Source organism: Coenobita brevimanus, chromosome 75, assembly GCF_032717465.1.
Source record: "Coenobita brevimanus isolate Jiangsu-jjx chromosome 75, ASM3271746v2, whole genome shotgun sequence".
Taxonomy (NCBI): Eukaryota; Metazoa; Arthropoda; class Malacostraca; order Decapoda; family Coenobitidae; genus Coenobita; species Coenobita brevimanus.
Window position 1 is genome coordinate 6,896,971 of NC_137028.1, and position 21,460 is coordinate 6,918,430.

The following is a 21,460-nucleotide window of genomic DNA, read 5'->3' on the forward strand; positions in this document are numbered from 1 at the left end:
TTTATGCTTCCCAGGGTGAGGGCGGGGTGAGTGTCCACGAACGAAGTGTCTCCTGAGTAAGTCCCGAGGCAGATCATAATCATATCTTGAGACTAAAGGGCCGTATTCTAGGTGGCGTTGCAGAAGTCGCTGAGGAGGAGGCGTTGCAACATCTCCGAAGCCAACTAGAAACGCGAGTCTAACTTCTATCACACACACATATATCTTATTCACAAACTCATGTTGCCTTAGCTTACTGAAGATTGGAGAGGTATAACACATAATCCTATCGACTACGGAGCCTAGGTTGCGGGTATTAAATCTAGCACTTAACCATCTAACAGGGTCTCTAGGCTAAAGTTAGATTCACCTTACGGGCAACATCAGCGCGACAGGAGCACGCAGACTTGGCTAAAACTAACCTTACGACACGAAACTTACGAATTAAAAAAAAAAAAAAAAAAAAAACTTACGCTAGAGTTTAGATTTTCTTTCATCTCCAAACTGGGGTGCTAAAGACGTCGCCCTCAATACTTGCCTTTCCACTGTCTAATCGCGTCCCTTCACACCGAGGGCGCGTTTTATATATTATCCTTACTATTCCCGGACGATTTTATTCGGTTTACGAGAGCCCCCCAGCCCTTGTACCAGAGGGGTTAGCTGGAGACTGCATGTAGGGGGGTTGGGGGGTTATGAGGCCTGCACCTAACCCCTCCAGTCCAAAATAAAACCGGCAAGAAAAAGTAAGAAAAAATATATAAAACACGACCCTCACACTGACCAGGTAAACTCAACTTTGCTGTCAACTGAGCCTCGTTCAAGCGTAGCCTCTTACAACTGTTGTTGTTGTTGTTTTTTTTTACAACTTTAGCATCTCACAAATTTACAACTCTCTCATAGATTTACAAGTTTCTCATAACGTCAGCTGGGGACAAATGCTTCATCGTTAATATACCTCTTCACCACGACGTCATCTTGTAATATTTTCTTCTTGCAATACCCAAATGATTTTATTCTCTTTAACTTTGGAGGAATTTCTCGCATTAAACGCATCAAAATCCATTTCCACTAACCTCCTTCACTACGAAAAATCTCTCCAAAATTACTACGATCAGCAGGGGTTGTCAAGAAAAAAAAATATACAAGATGTCCTCGGGCTGACGGGGTTTAATCATTACTGGGGGACTGACTGCCGATAAGAGTGAGGGTCGTAGTCCAAGTGGCGTGGGAGACACCGTGACACCTTTTCCTTGGCGATTTACTTTGCATGTTACACTTCAACTCAGTCTCGTATGGTATTTATATCGCTGTAATATCGACATAATTTGCAACAATAACATACAGGAGGTTGTTGAGGTGTAGCGTGCAAAATAAATCGCCAAGGAAGAGGTGTTACGGGATCCCCAAAGCAACTCAGACTAAGATCCTGAGAGCAAGCAAAGGGGTGTAACCATCATCACGAGCATTAAGGGCTACCTACCCAACCACCCCAGGGAGGAAACTAACCTTATTGCCTTATCACCTAAAAACACCTTAAATCCTAGTGACTCGTTTTAATCTTTCTACCATCAGACGATTTTTTCTAGCTCTGGAGGGACGATTTAGCTGTTAAGGGTCGGGAATAGTCTCTTTTAAACCCCTGACAACCACACATCTCCCTCCAGACGATTTTCTTAGTCATGGAGGGGCATTTTGGTGGTTGTTAAGGGTTAGCAAGAGTCCATGTTAACCCCTTCACACCTCTATGTCTCTCCCTCAAGCTGAATGAAATCGTCTGGAGGTAGAAAGAATAAATCAATAAACTACGTGACTTAAAAGACCTTAATGTTTATGTCATATCGCGGTCCATGTCTCTCGCCATACATTGCTACGAAGAGCGGTTCAAAAGGCACAGTTTTAGTATTACTGATAAAACTCCATAAAGCTGTGGCCTAGGCTTCTTTAATATACTTTTTTTTTTTTTTTGCATCTTCAGCCATTTCTGCTCCCTACGCTTCACCATTCGAGATTTAAGTTGTTCCACTTTTATTTCAGGCTACATTCACGACTTGCTCTAAATCTGTTGTTTTTCTTACTGTTAATTCAGAATGTACTTGCTACACATTATGGGTCTATACTTGCTTCAGTTTTCTGTAATCTGCATCATTCCCATTTCAGCCTTCAGTCACTACATTGCTACTATGAACCTTGCTTTTTTCCGCTTACGATCTTACTTTCTGACATTTTCTCCATTTTTTCCCCTTCTTTTTTCTTTTCCTCAAATTTACCTGACTACTCACTCTTCTCTAAGACCTTAAGAACAAGCTTATTCGGATGTTATCACTCTAAGAACACTATTAAACGTCTTCGAAAAAATGTTAATCTTACTGATCATTCCATTCTAAATCCTTATCCTTCTCCCACTTTTAGATTCCTGTTCTAGTGGGCTTAGAAGGCGCCCTGACACCCCCTCCACGTAGTCAGTTTCATTTCACATACACTAAGTTAATATCCTCTCGTGCGTTACTCATACATACTGTGTTGTTGATATTACTAAAGCTGGCGTAACTACCGAGAGAATACTGCGACCCAGTGCGCAAAACAAACTAACTCGGCAAGGAAGAGGTGCACGCGGAGCCTCCCAAGTCCACGGGGATGCTGCTCCTTACTGTCTCAGCAATGGGTCTCACTACACTCTATGGAGATTTATAGGCAACGGGTCTGCTAAAAGGTAAGATGGTGTGTGCGGCAGTGAAGAACCAGGGAGAAGTATAATGAAACTGACAGATCTCTATAGTTATCCTTACGTAGTGAAGAACCAGGTAGATTAAATTACTATATATGTTGACCTTAATAAACTCAGACACGTATCTTTTTTTAACAGTTTATAGATATACCTGAAGAACAAAATAACTAATGGAACTGAAGATCTTGCATGTTTTCATATCCAGCTGTTATCAGAAGAACCGGGTATATAGCTGACGGAACTGACATCCTTCTTTTTAGTTTTTCTCAGTTAACCAATGAAGCTGACAATCTCCTCATTTTTCTCACCTGCACGGTTAATAGCTTTTATTAGTGATCATAACAAAGGTTTAACAGTTTCACTACGACGTCTTATTTTTTCCTGCCTTAATTCTGCCTACAAGACTGTTTTCTTTAGCTTAGAAAATACTAGGTCTCCTCTAAACTAAATATATAAACTCGTCTTGGTTAGCTAGAATAAAAAAAGGGAAAAATAGCAATCGTAGTGAAAGGTGTAATATGATGCTTTTCGTCAGTTAAATTGAGTTTCTGGAGTTAAAAATGGGCTTCTTAAGACAAATCCGCGTAGAATGGAGAAATGGCGTACGCAAAAAATTCCTAATAAGTATCGAAAGAAATTATAGACAACTTTTTGACCACACGGAACACGAGCGGTAATTTTTCTTATTTCCTAACTGTGTGTGTATTTAGCCTCTTCAGTACGACGATGCCTTATTTTTTCTTCATTTACCTAATTCCTGCTTCCTCGCAACAGTTCTACGCATTTTTTTAGGAAGGGCCTCTCGTAGTGAAGGGGTGAAATCAATTAACCTCTTCAGTACGAGGGCGTAATCTCTCGTTCAGTCTTGCCGCCTCGAGACATTTCTTTCCTTTCCTCTTTCGTTCCTTCTTTCACTTTCTATCTATCTCTTTTTTTTTTTTTTTGTCTTTCGTAGTGAAGGGGTTGGAAAATAGATCAACAACCCTTTCAATACGATGGTACGTTTTTTAATATAGTCTCTCTGTACTCCAGCTATTAGTTCGCTCTTCCAGGTGACTCCAATCGATGTTTTTCAACCCACAGAAGGCATCTCGTAGTGAAGAGGCGAACTACCTTTGTGCGCGAGTGTCTTTCCTAATACACAACAGAACATCATCCTCATCATCACCACCACCATCATTATCATCATCCAAATCATCATCATCCACATCATCACCATCATCATCACCATCATCCCAACTTTACGTCACCACCGTGGAGATAAGGGTGAGGTAGGATCCAGAAACAAAATAAAAGAGAACAGACCTACATCATCATCATCACCATCATCCATCATCACCATCCTCATCCTCATCCTCATCCTCATCATCATCATCAACGCCTCCATCATCACCACCATGACCTTTTCCCACCTAAGAGATGGGGGTGAGGTAGGATCCAGAAACAATAAGAACACAGAAGAGCAATGCAGGAAAAACATGACTCCAACTAAAACAATTTTCTTCACCAAAAACCAATCCTCTTAAGAACATTTTGTCGAAGTTGTGCGTTACTCTGGCAGGAAATATGACGAGAGACATAAACACATTTTTTTTTGCAATGATTTTTTTTACTTTTTGGAGCTACCTATAGGTGTGTGTGTGTGTGTGTGTGTGTGTGTGTGTGTGTGTGTGTGTGTGTGTGTGTGTGTGTGTGTGTGTGTGTGTGTGTGTGTGTGTGTGTGTGTGTGTGTGTGTGTGTATCTAAACCAGTGGGCAAGCGTACACAGCAAGGCAACTGTATCCACATTGGCACACATTTTTCCCAGTCCAAAGAGAGACACAGAAGCCTGGTCTATGTAACACCCCCACGCTGTATCCTAAATTAATACAGTAGTCTACAAACCTTACCTTAGCCTACAAGAAATAAGACTGAAGTTTATATGACTAAAAATGATAGGAGCAAAATTTATAAGAGTCTGAGATGAAAAAAAAGATAACCCCTTCAGTACGTCGACATCTTTTTATATTTCACGTCTGCTACCACTAGATTAAGTTATTCATTTAGTATCACTTGGACTGAAGGTATTTATGGGGATAACTTCAGCCCCCTTACCAAGCTGAATAAAATCGTCTGATAGTAGCAAGGAAATACAAAAATAGTCTTGGAGCTGGAGGGGTTAATCTCAAAACCTAACTGACAGCACAAGGTCGGATATTCTTTTTTTTTTTCTTTTTTAATTTTCTTCTTATCACTGTATACAACGCCAGGCTGGAGGAGAGTGTTTTTTGTTTATATTTTTACGTATTAGGCCACAACTGAGGTTCCTTCGTTCCGACTGACACTTGAAACACTTTAGGTCACGCCATCTGGTACTGTTGTAAAATTGCTACCCAGTCCTTTCATTCTAATTCATTCTTACCTGCTTAATTATTTTCCTAGTCTATCCATAAACCTCTTTTGCTTTAATTCTCTCACTTTCCACTTCAGCATTTCTGACTCTTTCCCTTTCTCTCTCAGTTTGACTTCATTTCACTCAATCTCACACTCAGCATCATTCAGTTTGCTTCACCCTTGACCTTGCTTAAAAACTCACTTTCGCTCTAAGCCTTGCTGCCCCTCTCTTTCGACCACATTTCCCTTCTTTCAATCCCTAGGTCTTTATCTCACTACCTCACTTTCGTCTTGCACTCTCCTACTCTCATTTTACCTCTCTCCCTCTCTGTCTCTTGCTCTAGCTTACTCTGCCTCGCTCACTTTTTATCCCCTCCTCTCTCTTCCTCTCTCTTTCTCACTTTGCCTCACTCACTCTTTCCTAGGCACTGTTTGTCCCATCATCAGTCGGTTCTCATCTCCAGCCTGCATCCAACAGCTGTCCATCCTTATGCTGCCAATTTCTGAGTTAAAAAATAATAATAATAAAAAAAAAAAAAAACTAAGGTTAATTTGTCTTCTCCCTTTCCACATTTTGTTTCTCCCTTCAGCGTCAAACACATAACACCAAGCAAATGATAAGAAACTGTTCACATATTTCCACTTACGATAAAACTTACGCTAATTTGTCCATTTTTTCTTTCTGCATCGCCTCTGTCAAGCACTGACCACCATACAATAATATTGATACAAGCTGTTATAGTTCTCCATACATTAACAAAATTCCCATCCCGGCCACATCAGTTCATATACAATCAGCAGTTTCACCAATCAATAAAAAAATCCCACCATCTTTCTTCGTATCATGAATGGCTAATATAACGAGAAATTCCCACTCATTTCCGAGATCACTCTTTATGCATTTTCAATCTATTAACATCTATTAATATTCTTATCGTCCCACCCATTTCAATTTCCCATATTCTCATCTATCATCCCACCCATTTCAGTTTCCCATATTCTCATCTATCATCCCACCCATTTCAGTTTCCCATATTCTCACCGTCCCACCCATTTCAGTTTCCCTTATTCCCACCGTCCCACCCATTTCAATTTCCCTTATTCTCATCGTCCCACCCATTTCAATTTCCCTTATTCTCATCGTCCCGCCCATTTCAATTTCCCATTTTCATTCCACATACACATTTCCAAGGCCGACTTGACCAAATTTATCATCATATCATAGCACTAACTACCTTAAAATTACTTTCACTTATTCTACCATTTCCCAACACCCTTACACGTCATAAAAAAAAAAAAAAATACATTATCTATCCACATGATCTTAAAACAAAATTCACTTATCCGGGAAAATGCCAACGCTATTTCACAAAAAAAAAAAAAAAAAAAAAAAAAAAAAAAACTGCCCTTATATTATTTCTACTTGGCCTATCCTACCACATTCCAACACCCTTTCATGTCCTTATAAACAATATAATTAAACTCTATCCACTTACTCTAACCCATCTCTTTATCCACTTAGCCTCTCCAATCCCATATCGCCCTTATAAACAACTAAACTCTACCCATTTACTTTATACTATCCTTTTATCCACTTAGACTATCCAATCCCTTATAAACAAAACAAGCAAACTCTATCCACTTACTCTATCCTATCTTTTCAACCACTTAGCCTATCCTATCCTTTCACCCACTTAGCCTATCCAATCCCACATAGCCCCTCTTAGAACCTATAAGAGTTACGAGATGCGGCATTGCGTGACTCTCAACTCTTTATGGTTGCCTCTTAATTAACGACAGGTAGGGCCCGGCGCCGCGATATCTACCTGTACCCGATCCACCCCTCAAACTTAAGCCCCTTTTCAGAATCTTCCTCATAAAATATTGTAAATGATTAATTGAACCTTCCCTCAGACTTAAACCCTTTTCTGAAACTTACTACTAAATATATAGAATAACTGAACCTTTCCTCAGACTTAAACTCTTTTCTGACTTTTCCTGCTAAAAATAAATGAACAAATGAACCTTCCCTAAAATTTAAACGCTTTCTGAACCTTCTTAAGAAAATATAAATCAATATCTGAACCCCTCCTCGGATCTAAACCCTTTTCTGAACTTTCTTCCTTAATAAAAAAAAAAATGAAAAAATATAATTACCTGATCACTCGACATTAGTAAATCCCAAATTCAATCAACTGATTTTTTTTTTTTTTCATTTTAATCTTGCTATCTTCAGACGATTTTATTAAGTTCAAGAGATTTTTCGATGTGGAGGGGTTAGACAGGACCCTCATTAACCCCTTCACTACGGAAGCTCTCCCGTGAAACTGGGTAAAATCGTCTGGCAGCAGCAGCAAGAATAAAACAAAAATGGCGCAACGGAGCCTAAGTGTAGACGCGTTCCTTCGTAGTCATCATCATCATCATCATCACTATCTTTAATAACAATAATAAAAGTAATAATAATAATAATAATAATAATAATAATAACAATAATAATAATCAACGGTATGGTTCCTCTGACATGGTACGTAGGCAAACGGCGCCGGCCAAACCTGTAGTTTATGTGACGGTTTCTCTCGCCATTAGCCTCTGAGTCAGGGGGAAGCACCGGGGCAACGTCAGCAAGGGGACATACTGACACTCACACACACTCTTCTTACACATTCTTTACTTCGGCAGTTTCAGTTTTCTTAGTCACTCTTGCTTTTTCGTCTCTCTTACACATCCCTACTTTAGCTCTTTCAGATGTCTTCCTTATATTTAGATTTCTTACTTCCCCTACTCTTATTTCTGCAATTTTAGTTGTTTTAGTCATTATTTCTTAAGCTTTTTCACTTTTCCTACGCATTCTTACTTTAGCCTCTTTTTTCTTACATATTCATAATTCAGTTTCTTAATTCTAGATACCTTTCTCTTATTCGTTTGAACTTCATAGCTAACTTCTCCTGCTTTACTTCCACTTGTGTTCTAACTTTTCTCTATCGTCTTCCTTGGCTTTGATTTCTCTCTATCCTCATTCTATAATCTATCCCCCTTTCTCTGTAATCTGGTATTTTTCCTAGCCTTTTCCTACGATTAATATTTCTTTCTTATATGATCCAACCTCTTCTTCCATTTTTAATCACTGATGTAACCCTTCCCTAACCCCATTTCTATTGTCTCTTCCCTAAAAATTTCTCGTCTTCATGTCCTTCGAAAAAAAAAAAAAAAAGTCTTTCTGCCCTTCTGGGACCCCCCCCCCAAAGAAGTCCGTCTTCACATCCTCCCACAAAAATCTTTAAAAAAAAAAAAAAAAATCCCCTATCCTCCGATCCTTTCTACATTTTACATTCTTCCCACCTAAAAATCCCAAGACTGTCTTCATGTCCGTCCTTGAAATCTCCCTCCCCTCCATTTCCTAGTTCTCCCCTGAAATCTACCTAAAGTTCCCCTCTCTTCCGGTCCTCAGCTTACATTCCTGCCGTCGTTCGTTTCATTCGTTTCGTTCCTCCGGTCCTGTTTCTGATGCCTCGCCGTTCCCTAAGATTACACTTCCTTTCTGTTCCTAACACCTGTTCCAACTCCCGAACCTTAATTGTTATACTCTAACCTACGGAGAGCGTGGCAAACTATCAAATTACTCTTTTTTAAATTAACAACGTCACCAATAATAACTTCCTCGCTTTTCTGGGTAATTATTATCAATCCATGGTTGATCTTACATAAAAATTTTGCCATGATAATTCTGGACTCCTGCTGCTGCGGTTTGTTATTAAATTTCCATTGCCTTTGATAATTTGCACTGAAGTCGAAAGCAGTGAGATGATTGTGACCTTAACTGTATGCTAGTCTAGTGAAACTTCTTATCTTTTACATAACTTTTTAAAAATTCCACTGATGGGTTTGTTATCGTCTAATTCAAATGCTCTAAATCTAAAAAACATTGATGTGGAAGAATTATCGAAGTAGTTCTGTACAAAATATCACAATTTCCATGACTGTATTTGCGAACAATTATCACAGAAAAAAGATTCGAAAAATCCGCGTCGTGGTGCATGGACGTCCTCTGGAATCACAAGAGAGAGAGAGAAGGCACATCAGCTGACTCTTTGGACGTGTCAAGGAGCGTCCACATCACCTCGACCCGAATGTTTGAATAGTCACTTCTATGATAAACTCACTTCACCCAAACGCAGGTGTGTGTGTGTGTGTGTGTGTGTGTGTGTGTGTGTGTGTGTGTGTGTGTGTGTGTGTGTGTGTGTGTTTTCAGCCAGACCGGTCACTTCACTGATGAACATGCTTCGCCTAAACATTGCTGCGTGTGTATGTGCGTGTGAAAGTGCATGTGCGTGTGTGTTTGTGTATCTGCGTGTGTGTGCATGCTTAACTGGACCCGATCGAGTGAAGGAAGTCGCCGTGACCACCGACATAACCGCTGTAACACGTATTTGTACTGGTAGGAACAACACAGCCCTTAAGAATATGTCGCCATTCAGGCTACTTAGGCCAACACCGCCAACTCATCACCCCATGCCACCTCTACACACCCCCTCGCCTCTCGCACCCTCCATAATCCATTACACACAGCCATCCAAAAGTAAAATATCCAAATCCTTCACGTAATACACCCAACCTACTGAAATCAATAATCCACGACACACTAACTACTCAAATCCATGATCCACTACACGCAGGCTACTGAATCCCATAAATTACTACAAACAACCAGGCGAATCCATTAAGCCACTGTCAAGTCCATTACAACCTACTCAATATTTCACTGGCAGAAACAAAAGACCCCTCAACTGGCATGACTCAGGCACAGTGCACTACAAGCCAACCGTGATTCAATGTCATTCTACACAACCTAGATTCAATGTCACTCTACATACACTCACACAATCACTAAACAACATCCCTAGTCCCCTTTTCAGAATTGTCGCTCTCACACACCACAAACTCACATATCACTACCTCTAACACTAACTTTGCCTTCACTTTTACACCACAAAAACGCAGCCACTAAAAACCTAAACTCAAACAAAAGCCCATTCTTCTTTCAACATAACCCCCTACACACACATAACCTCTGCCTCTGATTGTAATACTTCCACTTCAGAGAACATCCAGCCAAAACACACTGCCACACACCACCAAACAGCACCCCTTTATCAGCGTCACACTCTTCGATCAGTATCCCCTTCCACTTCCATAAGCAATATCCACCGCCACTTACAGCCACTTCTACCTACATTCCCTACCGCTATCTGCACCTCCCTTCCTCTTAAGTAAATTTAGCCCACAATATCCTAGCTACCTTATACGATGCACTGCCCACCCACATAAAAACTCATACCATACCTAAGCAAGACCAGACACACTGCAACCACATACAGTAATATCAAGGACACCTCTGCCACCTAGAATACCATACAAGATGAATTCCATGCACCTAAAGTATTACCAAACACACCCCTGCCACCTAATCTACTAAACAAGGACATATCCCACCCATATCGCATACTAGCAACCTAAATCAAACGAAACACAACCCTACAACCCAAAAAACTGCACCAACACATCACAGTAATCATCCGCATCACCCAAGCACATCACTCACCTCTTCCTGCAAACTAGTCCTCCAACCCCCACCTCTCTCTCTCTCTCTCTCTCTCTCCCTTTCGCGCCAATGGCTGAACACTTTATGGATATTATTTTTGATACCAACCTAACTTTCCTCGATATTTGAAGGAATCACACACACTCCTACAACTCTTCTCTCCTGCGTCATCCTTACAACTAAGCTTACACTCTAACCATAAGACTCTGACGATCAAGATTAAAGGTGTCAAAACAGAAAATAAAGTGTCTGTGCGTTTCAATGTTGTGTGTGTGTGTGTGTGTGTGTGTGATGGGGCTGGGTATTCCAACATCCAAAAATCTTAAATGAACTATCTGCATGTGGAATATCTTTTTAAAAATGTGCCTAATTATTAGAATGCGTACATGATTTTACAAAGTACCGTACGTCCAATATGCCAATGTATGGAAATGTATCAATGTTAATTTTACTCAAGCTTAAGCAATGGAATTAAGTGATTAAGAAAAGCGAGATGTTACCAATGAACAAATTTCTCTGTTAAAAAGGAAGAACGTTGAAAAAGGAAGTGACAATTATGTCTAACTGCTCTTGAAATCAAGATACTAAAAACGACCAGCTAAAATGACCCCTAATTACTTGTCCTTTACGGGCGATTTTACCCCGGGGATGTTATTAATGAAAAAGGTGACGTCATCAAAATCGCCTCTAAAGAAATTCAGCGTTGGGGATCACCGTCACTGATCGGCTAAGTACTTATCAGCCTAATATTGATCAAACAGCGTCTAGAACACATCTTAAGGTGTAAATTAATGTTGATTAGGCGTCCGACAGTGATCAAGCCTTGTCAAGCTTCTCTCTCAAGCTTACAGTGAGTACCAATGGAGTTCCTCTGTATCTACTTAACTGACATTTCTTCACCCTTCAATACCAGACGACTCTTGTATTTTCTTTGCGCCACTGCCATACGATTTTCTTCAGCTAAAGGAAAGGCCTCTGGCAGTGAAGGGGTTAGAAATACCCTCCCATCAACCCCTTCAGTGTCAAGGCGTCTATTGCTTCCTGCTGACACCAGATGATTTTTTTCACTCGGTTCAGGCAAGACATCTGGCAGTGGAGGGGTGGAAAAAAACACCCGCCATCAACCCCTTCAATGCCAAGACGTCAACTTCCTTCTAGCTAACACAAGACGATTTTTTTTTCCTTTCAAGTCACACATCTGGTACTGAAGGGGTTAAAATTACTGGCTTATCCTGATTTACAAAGACAATCCACGTGGATAATTTAGGTGGAAAAAAATCTCATGGTTTATTTTATTCTTATTTTTTTTTCCTTCGCCTTCTAGATCTCCTGTCGTCTGCCTGCTGTCGTGATGCTGTTAACCTAATGTCCTTTGTACTTAGCATTCCACCGCCTCGCCCTTTGTAAAAACTGCCTCGCCATTACCTCTCTTCCTCCCTCCCTGTCATCTCACCCTACCTTCCTATAGCCCTGTCCTGCTCTACCACCCTGTCCTGCCCAGTCCTGCCTTGCTCTACCGTCCTGTCCTGTCCCTACCTGTCTTGCCCTGTCCTCATCTGTTCTGCCCTAAACTGCCATACTTTGCCCGAACATGCCTGTCACCTCACTCTACGGTCCTTCCTTAGCCAACACTCTTCTCCTGCCCTGCCCTACCCTGCCCTGTCCTGTGTGACTTGCCCTGCCCTCTACTATCTTGTCCATATCTGCTCTGCTCTGTCCCGCCCTATCCTGTTCTGTCCTGTCCTTCCCCCTGCCCGAGCCAGCCCTGTCCTGTCCTATCCTGCCCCCCCCTCCTTTCATGCATCACCTCACCCTGTCCTGTCCTGCCATGTCCTACTGTCCTGCCATGTACTGTCGTGTCCTGTCCTGCTGTCCTGCCCCGCCTTGCTGTGCCCTGACCCCTCAACCCTTTACCCTGTGGCGTCCATCGGGAGCTTCCGGCTAATGACTCTATCGCCGTACACTCGTGGGCTAAGGAGACTCCCTCGGCATGTCTTTCTTTACGACCTTTTCTATTTTCTTTCCCTCTCCCACCTGCCCCCCCCCCCCATTATTTTGCTCATCGCAGCTTCATATTCCCTTGTTAGTTATTTTCCTTACAATTCTGACATCTTTCCTAAATAACTTACAAGAGGAATAGTACAGCTCAATGCGCAAAAATAAACAGTCAAGGAAGAGGTGCTAGGGAGCGTCCTCTGCCCACGAGAATACGGCCCTACAAACACAACTCTTTTCTCATGCTTTCTCCATCATCATCATCATCATCATTATCATCATCATCATCACCATCACCATAATCATCATCCCATATCCTCACCTAAACATCACACTAACCTTCTAATCACTCTAACCAGTCTATTAAAATGAACATCGTAAAAACATTTCGTCCAATAATCATATTCATCACTTTCACTCTACTTTTATTCCTCAGGTGACAATGACCAATAGTTACATTAAAAAAAATATATATATAGCCTCATCTGCATGGCCAGACAAATTTTACGGAGCCTCTAGACCCATTTCAAATTCACACACCACAAAAAAAAATACTGACTTCATTTGTAGAACTAGTGACCAACAGTTTACATACTTATATAGCCTCGTCCGTTTGGCACACATATCATAAGAGAGCCTCGTTTGTGTATCCTATCAATTAGCCTCATTACCTTGGCCACTAAAAAATCTTACCCTCTGAGCCTGGGGATGTCCTTTTCGTTTTATTCTTGCCACCTCCAGACGATTTTATTCAGCTCAGGAGAGACTTTTCCTCGAACTGGAGGGGTTGGATGTAGCCTTCATAAACCCCTTCAGTTCGGGAGGCCTACCCCAAACTGACTACTATCACCTGACAGCACCAGCAAAGAGTAAACTGCAAAGGACGTCACCCGGATTCAGAGAGTTAAGAGCCTCGTTTGAGTATATCATCTTTCAGCCTCATTTGTTTGGCCATAGAAAATTTTAGAAAGCCTCGATTGAGTAGCTATTTACCTTTTTTTTTTTTAATCTACCTTTCTTCTCTGTTTTCTTTTTTTTTTTTTAAGTACAGTCAGGGAATCATCCGTCTTTCCAAACTGTCTGAAAATTACTTGAAACTGGCTAAGCATAACGTGAGTCTCAATCCCTAGACTTGCTCGTGATTAGGATGTTAGATTTTTCCTAGACGTATTCACTTAAGCTCGATCCTTAATTCCCTCTTGCGATAATAATGATAAATAATAATAATAATAATAATAATAATAATAATGCTAACATCTGACTCTTTTACTCAGCTTAGGAATGGCACGTCCACACTTAACCCTTTCACTACCAGTTTAAGCTGAATAAAAAGTCAGTATAAATAATAATAAAATAATAATAATAATAATAATAATAATAATAATTAAAGACGACCTCGGGATGAAGATGTTAATTCCCTTACTGTACGTGCATTTCACTTTAATAACATACATTTCTTTCATCATTCACTTCAGCATTCACGTCACCTCTTCACATGTCCTTCCTACCTGACGCGCCCTGGTACCTGACCCCCTTTATAGCCTCTAATCAATAGCCTCACAAATAGCGGTTGAGAGTCACACAAAGCCTTCGTAATGGGAAAAAAATATAAAATAGAACTAGAATAGGAAAACAAGAGAAATTTCCTTATTACCTTATATGACCTTAAAATTATTACAAACACCACTTCTTAACGTAATCAGAAAAAGCGAAAGATTGTTCACACTGGTACCTTAAAATTACCTTTAAAATTACTAGAATAATGTAATCGGAAAACCAATTGAATTATTTATTTTTCACAGCTTACATTGCCTTAGAACCTACGGACGATGCGCGCCCTACTTCAAGATTAGGTTTCCCAATTTTGCGTGATTTTTTCCTTTATTTTTTTTCACACAGTTCTCAACCCCTCTGAGTGCCGGACGGACGATTGGGCGGGGTTGAGGACTGGGTGGCGTATTCTAGGTGGCACAGGAGGGCTTTCTTAACACCTCTTGCATAGCGATTTATTTTGCATCTTCAACATCGCCCCCTTTCGCTGCAGTGGTCGCACATGGGTATTTTACTGAGGCTAAAGAGGACAGTTTTATTCAAGTGCGGGAAATTCAAGTGTATCAAGGGTCAGAAGGTTCTTTGATTACTGGAATTTACCCGAAGAACAAAATCGCCTTGAAGTAGCCTCCGTAATTAGCCCGTCCAAAGAAAGCGAGAGGGTTAATAAACATCCCTTCTGCATTAGGTTTTCTAGATCAACGGTTTGCATCAGTGCCAAAAAACGAGAATAATAACAATAATACCAACAACAACAACAACAATTAAGGTAATAATAATAATAATAATAATAGTAATAATAATAATAATAAAATCCAGGTAAGGACAGGTAAGAAAGAGGTGCCACAAAGCCTCCTTAACCTACAAGAATACGGACCTGGGTGGCGTATCCAGCAGATGACTAGCAAAGAAAAACAGGGGGGTGGGGGGAGTCTGGGGGGAAAAGGAAAGGTATAACTTGATATTTCTTCCCATTTGAATCAGACGACCAGCAGACGATTTTCGGGGGGTTATTCAGCTTGGGGGAGGGTTAATCAAGCTGGAGGAGTTAAAGGGGGGTTAAGGGGGGCCTATATTTTAAACCCCTCCAGGACCAAAAGTCTCTCTCCTCAGCTGAATCAATTCGCCTGGTGGTAGAGAGTGAGAGGGTAAAATGCAGAAGACGTCATAGTAAGGAAGGGGTTGAGGGCGCGCTCGTCGGGAATTGAGGAGGGGGTGGGGTGGTGGGGAGTGGGAAGGGGAGAGTAGGAGGAGGGGGGGGGTTCACATACTTCAAAATAGAACTCTGGGTTGGATTGTGTTTGAGGTTCAACCTGGCTCCGTGTACGATAAGAAAAAAAATTGTTATCAGTTTGAGGACTAATATCACTGCAATGCTTATGTAGGATTATCAGTTACTATTTATCATTATCATTTATGTAGCTTAGAAGAGTCACGCGGACGCCGAAGTACCGTTTCCAATAAACCCCTTCACTACGATGACGTAAGTTTCGTTTATTCTTGCTACAACTGAGCAATTTTTATTCAGCTCAGGACAGACTTTTCGAACTGGAGGGGTTAAGTACAGCCTACATTAACCCCTTCACTACAAGAGGTCCTCCTTCCTGAACTGAAGAAAATCGTCTGGTGAAAGCACGAACAAGACGTCCTCGGAGTGAAGGGGCTGGCTGCACAACGTCGGGGACCGTAGCGTGTATGTCCTTATTCGCATGGAGAGTTAATCAATACATTTATCTATAGTACAGGTATGGCTTCTTTAATACTCCCTTAATATTAATAGTGGACCATTTTTTTGCTCCTCACTGTGCACATTTAGAGGACTTAAGACCTATTACACTCACTACACTTACATGACACCTACACAACCATGTACACATTCACTAACATGACCATCACACTTACATGACTACGTTCACATCCAACGTGCTTACATGACCGTGTGTGCATTCATCTCACACCTCCACTCTTACACATGCACACATGTACGCTAGCCCCACTCCGAAACGTGCACACAAGTATGCAAGCCTCTATTTTACCGACTAATTATGTGCAACTTACACGTGACTGCTTACACAGCTCGCAATGACGTACATGATCTAAAACTTACATAGCTCAAAGAGTACACATGAAGTAACAATTGTGAAATGTCCTGCCATGAAGTGTAACCCCATCAGTACAACGACGTTTTTCTTTTTTCTATTACTGACACCAGACGATTTATTTATTTTTTAGTTCTCTCGTAGTGAATGGATTGGCTGAGACTTTTCCAACCCCTTCACTACGACAGGACTTGAAATAAAATCGTCCACTGCTGTCAAGAATAAGAAAATTAAAAAAAAATCTGCCGTACTGATAGGGTAGAAGAACAATACTACGAATAATATACACATGGAACCTAGTATGGGCAAAAATTCATTCACTTAAGATAAAATAAACTTCCCTCTTCCATTATTTTCGTTTTCATCTTTAGTTAAAAAAAAAAAAAAAAAGGATAATCCCAGCTGGCACGGGGCAGGATGGCAACACAAAACAAGCACCCAAAAACAAACATGCAAACAAACAAACAAACAGGGCGGAATTATCACAATCTGTGGGTTAATAAATGGATGGGCTCAATTAATGAATGAGGCGTGCAAAAAAGGCGTCAGGAAAAATTTCAGAAAGAGGTAAAAAAAAAAAAAAAAGACCATCCTTGGTGGGCTGTATGGGTTAGGTGGGAGATAAGCATGTGATTTTACCCCTTTAGTACAATGACGTATTTTCAAGGATGATTCTTACTACCACATAAGTTAATTGAGCTTAGAAAAGGACCTCAGGTAGTGAAGGAGTTAAATATGATACCTAACCCCTCCAACACCAATTCCTCTCCAAAGCTGAATAAAACTGTCCGGGGATAGCAAGAACACAACAGAAATAACACATCAACGTACTGAAGAGGTTAAAAATGTACATGGGAGTAAGTACAGTCGCCTACATAAGTCCCGACACAGCTTTCCGAAACAGTCTCGAACCCAAATGAGATACAGCAGTCCGATGCCAAGGCTCAAAACCATTCAGAAGGTCATCATTTTTTTCGGTGGTTCAAATCCTAAAGGGGCTTATGCGGGCTACTGTACATGGATAATCAGGTGGGCATTATCTGGAAACCGATCAAAATATAAAGTATCACAGGGTGGGAAAGAGATCTAATTTATCATTCTAATAGGTGGGATTATTCTTTGTGCTTCCTACCTCGTTGGGTCAATCAGGTGTCTCTCTTCTTAGTGGGCGGTGGGATCAATTTGGATACGATTGAGGGTGGGAAATTTGGGAAAGATTTTGGGGAAATGGGGTGTTTGCAGTGAGGTGAATGAGGGTGTGGTGGGGTGACTGGGGATGTGGCTGAGTGTGGTAGGGTATGGTGGGTGTAACTAGGTGGGATATAGTGACTAATGGGTGTAGTGGGTTGTAGTGGGGTGCGGTTGGGTGTGAGTGGGTGACTTGGTGGGTGTGGTGAGGAATGGTAGAGTGACTGGTGGGGTGTAGAAAGCGTCAGGAGGTGGGATTCTAAGAATGAATTTGGTCTTGGTAAATAGAGTCAGATTCTGTTTGCTGCAGGTGGGCGGCGTGGTTGGAAGGTGGGTCTATGACAGGTGTACGAAGGTGGGTGGCGGATCAAGAAATGAGAGTTGGCTGACTGATTCGCAAAGTGTGGAAGTGGGTGAGAGGTGGGTGGTTGCTGAGGTGGGTCTATAACAGTAGGTGGGTTGGCGGCCATGGATCAGGAACAATTTGGCTGGTGTGGGATGAAGTTTGGATATACTGTATAGGTGGTAAAAGGTGGATGTTTGGTTCAAGTCTGCAATCTAGTGGGTGAACTGCAGGGTCTAGATAGTTGGTCAGGAACTATTTAACTGGTATTTGGCGAAGTCTGGATGTGAAAGGTGGGTAGAGTGTAGAGTCTGAACGTGCGAGGTGGAATGTAGATACAACTTGATGGTATGAGGATGGGTCTGGATGTGGAAGGGTGTCTGGTGGAGTCTGGATGTAGGTGGAGGGTGGATGGGTACATGGGTTGGGGATGGTGGGTGTATAGTAGTCTGGTATTGGTTAATGAAGTCAGGATGTGGGTGGGTAGGTGGGTATATGGCAAGTGCGTGGAGTGCTGATAAAACTCCAGACTGGCGTGGTTAGAGGTTAGAACTTTCCACTAGCAAAATAATAAACTAACTGTGCAGGAGGGAATAATACTGGAGCAGAGTTAGTGGCTATTTAGGTTAGTGGACAGGCCTAGTTAGGTTAGTAGACATGTTAGTGGTGCAGCTAACTAACTAACGCGTCTGACTAATGACGTAGTGCATGGCTAATTAACTGTTAAGGGAAGTTAAGTAAATCTAGTACATATTTATCAGGAATGTGAACGTAAGTTATACACAAATCAGACTAAATTATTGTGGCTAAAAGTTAATGTGTTGTTTGTAGCGGGGTAAAAATTAGAGGGCACCTTAAGAGTTAGAGTGTATTAGGGTAAAATTTAAGTGTGCACCTTGAGAGTTAAAGATGTTTTAGGTTAAATCAGGGTGCACCGTAAGAGCTACCGGTAAATTCTTCCTGGGTTAAAATTAAAGAGTGCACATTAAGAGTTAAAGTGTGTTAGGTTAAAATCAGTGTTCACCGTAAGAGTTAAACTGCTTCTGGGTTAGAATGAGTGTGCAGAGTTAAATTGTGTTATGTTAAAATTGAAGAGTGCACATTAAGAGTTAAATTGTTTCTGGGTTAAAATGAAAGAGTGCACATTAAGAGTTAAAGTGTGTTTGGTTAAAATGAGAGAGTGCACCTACAGAGTTAGACTGTTCCTGGGTTAAAATGAAAGAGTGCACATTAAGAGTTAAAGTGTGTTGGGTTAAAATGAAAGAGTGCACCTTGAGAGTTAAATTGTTTCTAGGTTAATAATGCAAGAGTGTAACTAAAGAGCTGGATTATGTCAAGTTAAACTGTGCACCTTAGTTAGTCTGTGATTGGTTAATAATAAAGAGCGCATCTTAAGGGAGCTACAGTGTGTTAGTTTGGGACCAGCAAATTAACTTCTCAGTAATAACAGCCTATCTATGTACACTCATAAAGGGATGTGTTAAATCGGTGTTAAAACTGGTGGCTAACTACGCTTACACTCTAGTTTAACCCCTTCAGTACGACGTCCTACTTTCTTCCTGCTATTGCCAAACCATTTTATATTAATCGTCATATTTAACTGTTGTAACGAAAGGGTTTATTAGTCTCAATTAACCCCCTTCAGTACCGCGAAACATTATTATTATCATCATCAGTCCAGCGACACATTATTATTATCTCTGCAAATACCAGGCTGATTTATTTTTTACATCTACAGAGGACTGCTCGTAGTGAAGGGGTCTGACAAGAACACCAACAACTCGGAAAAATACCTATCAAACGCCTTCGCTACAATGACGTCTCTCATTTAAATTCTTTCTACCTCCATGCGATTTTTCTTCTACTTTTTGAGAGGCTTCTCGAGCGGGAGGGGGTTGATCTTCCACACGAGAGCGCCCTCAAAAAGATAAATGAAATCGTCTGGAGGCAGCAAAGAACTTATATACAGAAAACGCCAGGCTGAAGGGGTTACTAATATATATTTGCCTTGGCTGACTGAAGCACCTCGAGCAGCACCGAGAACGAGGTAAAACTAATTGAAAAATACTTAAATTTAAAGGATACGAATTATTACTATTATTATTATTATCTACACAGCTACCTACTCCAGTCTGACATCACCTTCATCGGTCACCATCATCATCATCATCATCATCGAGACAAGATTCCAATTACAGTATCTAAGTTTAAGGGTACGAATTACAGTATATTAGTATCTACACATTTATCTAGTCCAATCTGACGCCATTCGTTCATCATCACCATCATCATCATCATCATCTTCCAAACGCATTTCCTACCAACCCAAGCAAGGACGGATAGCACTCTGTTGCTTGCCTCCACTTCTTCCTGCTCTCTCTCTCTCTCTCTCTCTCTCTCTCTTTACCATTGTATCTTATCCCTTCCTGTTCACTGTCTCTTTACTGCTCGCCTCTTCTTTCTCTCTCCTGTCTCTATCATTTTATTTTTCACGAATCCCCTCCTCTCTCTCTTATCTCTTTCCTTGATTATCTCACTCCCTTGTCCTCCTCTGCACCCTCTCTCTCTGGCCTCCCTCACAAGCCCACTAACTCACTCTTCACTCACTAACTCACTCTACACCTCACTACTTCCTGGTTTGTGTCCCTTCCCTTCCTTTACCAGCCATTCTAAACCCATTATGCTATTCTTTTTATCTCTGTTTTTCCTTTCACATGCCAGATATTTTCATTTATCCTCAGTACAAAAACAAAAAGCATCATCGCTTCCCAACAAGTCCACATGAAAGCAGGAAAAAAAAAAAAAAACTACAGCGAAAAAGAGAAAATCCAGAATAGAAAACATGTCGAGGAAAAAGACACAGGAGGAAAGAGGAGAAAATTTAGCGAATGTGAAGATGGAGAGTTGCAGAAGAATGGGAGCGGGTGAACTGATCTGACCCCGACTGACTTTACACACTAACACTGGCCTGTTTAATATCTGTTCCTTATTTACTCACTGGCATTGCTAAATTTGAGTATCCCTAAGCATACACAAAATAAGCGAAAAAAATGGAAAGAAGACATAGCATCTAAGAGAAGGCATATATAGAATAGTTTACTGTAAAAGTACGGACTTCCAAACAGAGCTTTCGGAAAAGGCTGCTTCCTCCTCTTCCTCCTCCTCCTCATCATCATCATCATTCATTCATTTATTTTATAAGTATTCCTTCAACTTTTCAGGTACTCATTCATTCTCCACTTTCTTCCATTCATGGGTAATTCTTTGAGCTCTCGCTTATCCCAGTTTCTGTTCCTCATCCCAAACTATATCATACGTTCTTAAAATGCCTGAACTAAATCACCAACCTTTACATTACGCAAGCAACTCAGTAAAAAAAAAAGCCTAACATAATTACATAAGCAACAAACCATTTTAGTTTTTTCTTCTGCGCTATATACAGAGCAATAACTATCAAAACATCCCAAATACCTAAAAAGAAAAAAAAAACAATCCTCCTTTTCAACTTATCAACACTAAAAGACTGGCTAAACTAACCTTTTGTTTCAAGGCGCCATAATCCTAGTAATAGCCTGCCCCGTGCCAATGGAGCAAATGACACAAGC

General features: G+C 40.9%; 1 long non-coding RNA gene across 1 annotated transcript; it reads left to right on the forward strand.

Annotated features, from left to right (window-relative positions):
- Positions 1–15,159: 15,159 nt before the first annotated feature.
- On the forward strand, positions 15,160–20,345 carry LOC145408035 (uncharacterized). The gene is made up of 2 exons (XR_013898850.1): positions 15,160–18,744; positions 18,833–20,345. It is a non-coding gene; the product is annotated as an uncharacterized LOC145408035 (long non-coding RNA).
- Positions 20,346–21,460: the final 1,115 nt, after the last annotated feature.